General features: G+C 48.6%; 1 protein-coding gene across 1 annotated transcript in view; it reads right to left on the reverse strand.

Annotated features, from left to right (window-relative positions):
• The window catches only part of VIL1 (villin 1), a 34,563-nt gene extending 32,786 nt beyond the window's left edge, over nucleotides 1-1,777 (reverse strand). Inside the window, exon 1 of the mRNA XM_010360233.2 lies at nucleotides 1,701-1,777. The gene's annotated coding sequence lies outside the window, so the exon portion shown is untranslated. The remainder of the gene's footprint in view (nucleotides 1-1,700) is intronic.
• Nucleotides 1,778-7,891: the final 6,114 nt, after the last annotated feature.

The following is a 7,891-nucleotide window of genomic DNA, read 5'->3' on the forward strand; positions in this document are numbered from 1 at the left end:
ACCCCACGCCTGCTTGCACTGCTCCCACATGGAACGTTCTCCCCACCTTTCCCATACTAACGTGCTCTTCTAGACTCAAGTTAGATCTCATTTCTTCCAAGAGACCTTCCCAGAATCCTCAGGCTGGACAAGGAGCCCCTCGGCATCCTGGACTGTCCCCTCTCTTGACCCCCTGACCACATGGTGATGAAAGAACCTGTTCGTAAGTTTGAGGTCCCTGAGCTCCAAGACGTAGATATGTTTGTCTTTGTAGCCCCCAGCTCCTAGCACACAGTAGATGCTCAACAAATACTCATGATGTTGAAAGGCTGAACTGTGGGATGGAAGGAGGACCCTCCCGGGCGTTGGAGGGGTTTGGGCTCCTACTCTCTGCAGGCCATCTTGTGTTTCTTTCTTTTTTTTTCTTTTTTTTCTTTTTGAGACAGAATCTCACTCTGCTGCCCAGGCTAGAGTGCAATGGTGCTATCCTGGCTCACTGTTATCTCCGCCTCTGGGTTCAAGCGATTTTCGTGCCTCAGCCTCGTGGGTAGCTGGGACTATAGGTGTGCACCACGACACCTGGCTAATTATGTATTTTTAGTAGAAACGGGGTTTCGCTGTGTTGGTCAGGCTGGTCTTGAACTCCTGACCTCAAGTGATCCACCCACCTCAGCCTCCCAAAGTGCTGGGATTCCAGGCATGAGCCGCTGCGCCCAGCCCACCTTGACTTTCTTATCTGAGCCCTGTTGTACTCGAGGTGCGGCTCTGTTGTATGTGGGGTGCTGCCATGGCCCCTAGTTCCCAGTGGTGCAGCTGTGAGCTAGACAGGAATGTGGTGGGGCAGTGGAGGCAAAGTCCCAACCCTCAGACAAAAGACATCCTCCTGCTTCCCAGGCTTGTGAGAGCAGAGGGAATAGACACCCACCCACACCCTCCAGCCCAAAGGCTCTGCCCCTCAGTGGCCTGCAGGAGGCCCCAGCAGATGATGTCCCGAGAAGACAGTAGCCAGTGTGTCCTCAGAGCCTGGTCTGCACCTGGCCCCCATCCCTAGTTCTGCTAAATGGGCCCACAGTGGCTGGGGAGGCTAATGGGGCAGCTCCAGGTAGGGGGGAGATGGGGCAGAGGTGCATGCTCGGGTGTCCTGGTATGGCCCAGGACCTAAGGCCCTGCCACCTCCAGCCCCTTGCCTCTGCCTTTGCCTCTATCTTTGCCCATTCAACTCCTCGTGGCTGTTGCTCATATGCTAGGAGCAAGGAGGCAGGGCCCTGAGGTCCCAGGAGTGTCAGAGGAATGGTGACACAAAGGATAAAACACTCCAGATGAAGAAGAAATGGGCAAAGAGATGAGCTGGTGGGTAGGGGCCTCGGGGAGTGAGGTCAGGGAGACTAACTAGTCCCGGTCTGCCCAGGACTGTCCTGGTTTTAACTCTAGAAGTTCCAGGGCAATTGGGATGGTGACACCCAAAGTGGGATGGGGCTAGCCACAGGTAGGAGACTGAGAGAGCCATTGCCTGGGGCAGGGCCAGCAAAAGTCTCTCCCTGGAGGCCCAGGACAGACACGCGGGGCTCCCAGCACTTCTCAAACTATCCAGAGTGCCAAGCCTCCCTCTCGAGCCCATACCAAGGTGCTCCAGGAGGCCCCAAGTTGCCTGAGAAAAGCAGAGGACCCCCATCCCCTCACACCATCTAAGGTCTCCATGTGTTCCCACCAGGTTACCTTACCTGTCTTGGGGAGGCAGCTGCCACCTGGGAGATCTCAGGGAATTGTGGCAAGCTGGCTGCAGAAGAGCGACCTTTGTCCCCACCCACACCCCCTAGGAACTGCCTTCACCATATAAGGGAAGATAGGGCCCCAGAGAGGTGAGGGGGTGGGGAGGCAGGTGCTGCCAGGTCCCTGGAGCCCAGAGCCCTTGACAGCCTGACAACAAGAGCTGATGTGCCCCACCCTTGGCTTTTTTTTTTTTTAAGCCTCACTCTGTCATCAGGCTGGAGTGCAGTGGTGTGAACTCGACTCACTGCAACCTCTGCCTCCCAAGTCCAGGTGATTCTCCTGCCTCAGCTTCCCAAGTAACTGGGACTACAGACATGTGCCACCATGCCCGGTTAATTTTTGTATATTTAGCAGACAGGGTTTCACCATGTTGGCCAGGCTGGTCTTGAACTCCTGACCTCAAATGATCCAGCTGCCTCGACCTCCCAAAGTACTGGGATTACAGGTGTGAGCCACTGCGCCCAGCCCCTCCCTTGGCTTCTGAGTGAGCAAGGGATGGGGTGCTTTTCTGCCCAGGGCCCAGGACCTCACCACAGGCAGACAGCACTGTCCAGGCAAGGTCAGTGGCGCCTGAACTTTCCCCCTACCAACCAAGAGAAGGAGGCTCAGCTGTCCTCCCACCTTCCCTGGGGTGAATGGTTCACGGGGAAGGAGAGGCAGGACCCTGGGGTTCCAGAAGCCCCAAACCCAGGGATGCAGGGGCTCATACTCAGGGCCCCTCCAGAACAGATGAGAGGTCTCTTAGAGGTCTCTTCTCAGCATGACCCTCACTTAGCAAGTGCCCCCGTCAGCACAACTGCTCTTCCTCTCCACCCCCAGGGGCACTGGCTCCACCTGGAGTGTTTTTTTTTGTTTTGTTTTTTTTGTTTTTGTTTTTGTTTTTCTGAGATGGAGTCTCTCTCTGTCACCCAGGCTGAAGTGCAGTGGCATGATCTCGTCTTACTGCATCCTCCGCCTCCCGGGTTCAAGCGATTCTCCCAGCTCAGCCTCCCGAGTAGCTGGGATTACAGCCGCCCACCACCACACCTGGCTAATTTTTGTATTTTTAGTAGAGACGCGGTTTCACCACGTTGGCCAGGCTGGTCTTGAACTCCAGACCTCGTGATCCACCCACCTTGGCCTCCCAAAGTGCTGGGGTTACAGGTGTGAGCCACTGCACCCTGCCCACCTAGAGTTTTTATGAGATGCCATAAAACAGTGCCTTTGAACTCTGTTCTGCTACCCTCTCCCAGAAGCCAAGGTTTCCATGTCTGATCCCTGACCCTAGGGGATCCATCTCACTCAGGCAGGAAAGGAGTGCAGCCATCTCTGGCGTGGGTCTCGCTGAGAAACCAGCTTCACACGCAAACTTAGCACCTTGGGCAGCTGCCTCCCAAACTTCAGAAATTCTCCTATCACCTGTGAAGTCTGGTATTTAGGAAGGTGACATGAAGTTGGCTGGGTGAGGGCAGCCCCTCCTTCTGATCACAGCCTCCCAAGAGTTCTAGAGACCAAATGTACAGTAGTCCCCCGTTATCCAACGGGGGATACATTCCGGGACCCACAGTGGATGCCTTAAAATCTCAGATTGTATTGAACCCGGGTGCCATCAGCTGGAGCACGTTTCTGTTCGTGTCTTCCACCCACAAACTGAAGCCTTTTCCATTTTCACTAAACGCTTATCCTGCACTGTGGCCACACTTTTGCAGTTTGAGGTACAACAGCAAAATTAACACAAATTTCTGTTTCCTTCTTCACAATTTCATGAACAGAAGATGCATTCTTATCAAAGATCTTAGCAACCTCAGCATATGATGATTTTTTTTCTTTCCTTATTGAGAACTATTACCTTTTCATTTAAAGGAAACATGTTATGGCTTCTTTTTGGCACACCCAAATTGCTAGCATCACTACTCTTGCATTATTTAGTAAAATAAGGGTTACTTCGGGCAGAAGGTTGTTTTTATTTTTGTTTTTTGGAGATGAAGTCTCGCTGTCTCACCCAGGCTGAAGTTCAATGGCACGATCTTGGCTCACTGCAACCTCTGCCTCCTAGGTTCAAGCAATTCTCCCATCTCAGCTTCCCGAGTAGCTGGACTACAGGTGCGTACCACCATACCCAGCTAATTTTTCCTGTATTTTTATCAGAGACAAGGTCTCACCATGTTGGCCAGGTTGGTCTCAAACTCCTAACCTCAAGTGATCCGCCCGCCTAGGCCTCCCAAAGTGCTGGGAGTACAGGTGTTAGCCACCGTGCCCAGACCAATAAAGGTTACTTTGAACACAAGCCCTGCAATGCCATGACAGTGGATCTGATAGCTGAGACGGGTGCTAAATACCCGTCAGGGAGCGTGTAGCGTGTGGAGGTACTGGACAAAGGGAAGACTCACGTTTCGGGTGGGATGGAGTGGGGCAGTGGGCGATCCCATCATGTACTGAGAATACTGTGCAATTTAAAACTTATGAATGGTTTATTTCTGGAATTTTCCGTGTAGTATTTTCAGACCATGGTTGACTATAAGGTACCTGAATTGGTGGATAAAGGGAGACTGCTGTGTTTGTACACAGGTGGGGCATGTGTGTAGTATATATGTGTGCACATGCTCATGAGTTGTCTGGAAAGAGGAGTGAACACTAGAGGTGCTATTTTGTTTCTTTTTTTAAAAAAAAATATTGCTGGGTGTGGTGGTGCACACCTGTAATCTCTGCTACTAGGGAGGCTGAAGCACAATAATCGCTTGAACCCGGGAGGCAGAGGTTGCAGTGAACTGAGATTGTGCCACTGCCCTCCAGCCTGGGTGACGAAGTGAGGCTGTGTCTCAAAAAATATATACATATGGCCGGGCGTGGTGGCTCAAGCCTGTAATCCCAGCACTTTGGGAGGCCGAGACAGGCAGATCACAAGGTCAGGAGATCGAGACCATCCTGGCTAACACGGTGAAACCCCATCTCTACTAAAAAATACAAAAATCTAGCCGGGCAAGGTGGCCGGCGCCTGTAGTCCCAGCTACTCCGGAGGCTGAGACAGGAGAATGGCAGGAACCCGGGAGGCGGAGCTTGCAGTGAGCTGAGATCCGGCTACTGCACTCCAGCCCTGGCGACAGAGTGAGACTCCGTCTCAAAAAAAAAAAAAAAAAAAAAAAAAAAAATATATATATATATATATATATAACACATACATATATAAATATAAATATAAAAATATATAATCCTGTCTTCTATGTCACAGGTTATGAAAAAGAAAAAATAACACTTTTTTGTGAATAAAAAGGAGTATATATATATGTGTGTGTATATATATAGAGAGAGAGAGATACACTCGATTACAAGGACAAGAAAAAGGAAGGTAAAAACTCACCTATATTTTCATTACAGAGATATTCTCCAGATAAATCACTGTCACTGAATTGTTCTGGGATATTTCTTTCAAGTCATTGTCCAGCACAGGTATCTACCTGTCTGCATGTGTGTATTTATTTATTTATTGAGATGGAGTCGCACCCTGTCACCCAGGCTGGAGTGCAGTGGCGCAATCGCGGCTCACTGCAACCTCTGCCTCCCGGGTTCAAGTGATTATCCTGCCCAAGTATCTGGGATTACAGGTGTCCACACCATACCAGCTAATTTTTGTATTTTTAGTAGAGACTGGGTTTCACTATGTTAGCCAGGCTGGTCTCTTAACTCCTGATCTCAAGTGATCCGCCTGCCTTGGCCTCCCAATGTGCTGGGATTACAGGCATGAGCCACCACCCCCGGTCCTTTTTTTATTTTTTCTGAGATAGAGTCTCTGTCTGTTACCCAGGCTGGAGTGCAGTGGCATGACCTCGGCTCACTGCAACCTCTGCCTCCTGAGTTCAAGTGATTATCCTGCCTCAGCCTCCCAAGTAGCTGGGATTACAGGTGCCCGCCATGATGCCCAGCTAATTTTTGTATTTTTTAATAGAGATGGGGTTTCGCTATGTTGGCCAGGCTGATCTCGAACCCCTGACCTCAGGTGATCCACCTGACTCAGCCTCCCAAAGTGCTGGAATTATAGGTGTGAGCTACCATGCCTGGCCTGTGAGCATGTATTTTTAACTGTCATATGATATATTTTATTTTGCAATTTCTTTTTTTTTTTTTGGAGACAGACTCTTGCTGTGGCGCCCAGCCTGGAGTGCACTGGTGTGATTATGGCTCACTGCAGCCTCGACCTCAATTATCCAGGACTCAATGATCCTCCCACCTCAGAAGTAGCTGGGACCACAGGCACACATCACCACGTCTGGCTAATTTTTGTTATTGTTGTTTGATAGAGATGGAGTTTCCACCATGTTGCCCAGGCTGTTCTCAAACTCCTGGGCCCAAGCAATCCACCGGCGTTGGCGTCCCAAAGTCCTGGGATTACAGGTATAAGCCACTGCACCCAGCAACTTTCTTTTCAGTTGTTTTATAGTAATTCATTAGACAGCACAGTTTATGTAACCAATACCTCATTGTTGGACTTCCAAATTATATCCAATTATTTGATACTACAAAGAATGCTGTGGTAAATATTCCCATTTCCAAATATTTGCCATTAGATTACATCCACTATCTCTTTGGGATAGATTTTAAAAAGTGAGGCCGGGCACGGTGGCTCATGCCTGTAATCGCAGCACTCTGGGAGGCCAAGGCCGGCAGATCATGAGGTCAGGAGATCGAGACCATCCTGGCTAACATGTGAAACCCTGTCTCTACTAAAAATACAAAAAAAAAAAAAAATAGCCGGGTGTGGTGGCGGGTGCCTGTAGTTCCTGCTACTCGGGAGGCTGAAGCAGGAGAATGGCATGAACCCGGGGGGCGGAGGTTGCAGTGAGCCAAGATCACGCCACTGCACTCCAGTCTGGGCAACAGAGCAAGACTCTGTCTCAAAAAAAAAAAAAAAAAAAAAGTGAGATTGTTGAGTCAAAGACGTGAATAGGAAAACTGCCTTCCAGAAAAGCTGCATGAATGGATAGTCCCACCTGCAATACATAAGTGGCTGAGTCTCCATCTCTCCCCAGTGCTCTGTTACAGTATCGACGAAGCTCTCTATCAGTTTGATTGACAAAAAAGAAAACAGTCATTGTGTTGATTTATGTTTTTTTGATTATCAGTGAGAGACCATTTTAAAATATATTTATTAGCTATATCTCCCCTCATTAGTTTTTAATTAATTTGTTGGTATTGTTTATATAGTTAATGTCTTAAGACTGGTAATTTGCCTACTATTTATGTGATACTTGTCTCTAGTTTCTTGTTTGCCTTTTAATTTAGCCAGAAGAATCGTTTGGTGAACATGTTCTTAAAAATTGTTTCCAATGTCTTTGTTATGATAAATGTCAAACATATAGAAAAGTGAAAATAATATTACATGGACTCAAGCATTAACATTTATCATATTTTATTTATTTATTTTTTAAGACTGTATCTCACAGGCTGGAGTGCAGTGGTGTGATCTTGGCTCACTGCAGCCTCCGCCTCCCAGGTTCAAGCGATTTTCGTACCTCAGCCTCCACAATAGCTGAGATTACAGTCATGCACCACCATGCCCAGCTAGTTTTTGTATTTTCAGTAGAGACAGGGTTTCATCATGTTGGCCAGGCTGGTCTAGAACTCCTCACCTCAAGTGATCCATCCACCTTGGCCTCCCAAAGTGCTGGGATTACAGGTGTGAGCCACTGCGCCCAGCCCATGTGCCCAGCCCATGCATTTCTTTTTATTGTTATATCTCTTCAATGTTTTTCTTTTGTCTACAGTATTTTTATTTTTTTAAATTTTATTTATTTATTTATTTATTGAGACGGAGTCTCACTCTGTCGCCAGGCTGGAGTGCAGTGATGTGGTATCGGTTCACTACAACCTCTGCCGCCCAGGTTCAAGCAATTCTCCTGCTTCAGCCTCCCTAGTAGCTGGGACTACAGGCACGCGCCATCACGCCCAGCTCATTTTTGTATTTTTAGCAGAGACAGTTTCACCATGTCGGCCAGGATGGTCTCGAACTCCTGACCTCAGGTGATCTGCCCGTCTCGGCCTCCCAAAGTGCTGGGATTACAGGCTTGAGCCACCGCGCCCGGCCTTTTTACTTACCACTTTCTACTTCTTTTATAGTAACTCATTTTAAAATAACTTTTCCTTCATCTTACAGTGAAGTATTAATTAC

This window comes from Rhinopithecus roxellana, chromosome 14 (assembly GCF_007565055.1).
Source record: "Rhinopithecus roxellana isolate Shanxi Qingling chromosome 14, ASM756505v1, whole genome shotgun sequence".
Classification (NCBI taxonomy): domain Eukaryota; kingdom Metazoa; phylum Chordata; class Mammalia; order Primates; family Cercopithecidae; genus Rhinopithecus; species Rhinopithecus roxellana.